This window comes from Hyalella azteca, unplaced genomic scaffold (assembly GCF_000764305.2).
Source record: "Hyalella azteca isolate HAZT.00-mixed unplaced genomic scaffold, Hazt_2.0.2 contig1803, whole genome shotgun sequence".
Taxonomy (NCBI): Eukaryota; Metazoa; Arthropoda; class Malacostraca; order Amphipoda; family Hyalellidae; genus Hyalella; species Hyalella azteca.
In genome coordinates this window covers 313,009-314,355 of record NW_025932102.1, presented here as the reverse complement: position 1 = coordinate 314,355, position 1,347 = coordinate 313,009, and positions in this window count along the sequence as shown.

Sequence of the window (1,347 nt, the reverse complement as noted above, 5' to 3'; positions counted from 1 at the left end):
TCGCTGCGGTGTTTGCTGGTCGTCGTGGCGGCCACCGAGGCGGTCGTCATAACGATACGCGGCGCCGAGACGGAGGTGCAGGTGCGGGGACTGGCCGTGAACAAGCGTGCGTCGCACGAGAAACTTTCCGTTAAAACGCTGTGTAAGTTAAAAATGCTATTTATTTTGCCCAAAATTTTCAATTGATGTAGCTTAAGTCACCTGGGGCTTGTCGCCCTTTTGATCCACCTAATCATTCCTTCACCTGCAGCTCACTTTGATCGCCTGGTATGAATTCAAATTCTTGTGACATATCAACAAACTTCAACTATTGGCGCTATGATTTTATTTAACCAATAATATAGTCGTGGCTCACTCATTGCATAATTATTGCTCGCGTTATTATAGTCTGTGATAGTCAAATTTAATTAGTAGCTTTTCGACACTTTTTATTATCCTATCTCATTTTCCATCAAGAACTTTGGTAGGTCACTTAAAGTATGATTCACTTTTCAAAACAATACTATACCAATTTTTAAACCATCGCTCATTATTCACATTGGGTGTTATCTGCATCATCCAAAATGTTGAATCAACTATTGTTTTAATCGACTTCGTTCTTTTCGTGCATGCATTGGATTATTGTAAGGTTGTGACCTGTAATTTTGTAACAGCATATTGAGTGTATTTTGATATTTCTTTAAATTTCGGACAGATCCACCAGAATTTTCGCGGATTTTGCACACTAGAGTAGGAGAGACACCTAAGAGCTTCATGCAGTAAAAGTCATTAAATTTATGATAGACCCTCCTGTTTCGACTAGAAGTGCCTCCCACCTCAAACTGGTAGATGATCAGCACCCAGCAGATACTTAGCTTCATAGTCAGTTTTGCATAGATCTGGTCAAAAGGTCGGTTCCAAAATCTCCAAAAGACAAGTCAGGAAAATTACAGGATCCAGCGAGAGGCCAAACTTGGTATATTTTTAAGCGCCGACAGTACAAATACTAAACTATACTATGCTGGTGATTGTCGACGTGAATGGCATGTCTGCGACTGAAACAGAGATAATTTAGGTTTTATCGAGGCGTGGACGCTAAAGTCAGTGGTTCAAAAAGTTGTTTCCCGCTACAAATTAAGACATGTTTGAGGGCAAAAAAGAAATCAAATTAAGATTGCGGACATTGAAGAATTCTGAAAAAAATTTGACAGTTACTTACTTCAGGTTTGTACCTTCATCATGTCCAGGCCAGTGCCGCCAAGCATGTCGCGCGTGGCCGCCGTGTTTGAGTTTCTCCTACAAAGCCGCCAGCAGCGAGTGTCGTCTACTAGTGGGCGACCGCCTCACCAACACTGAGGAGGATCCTGA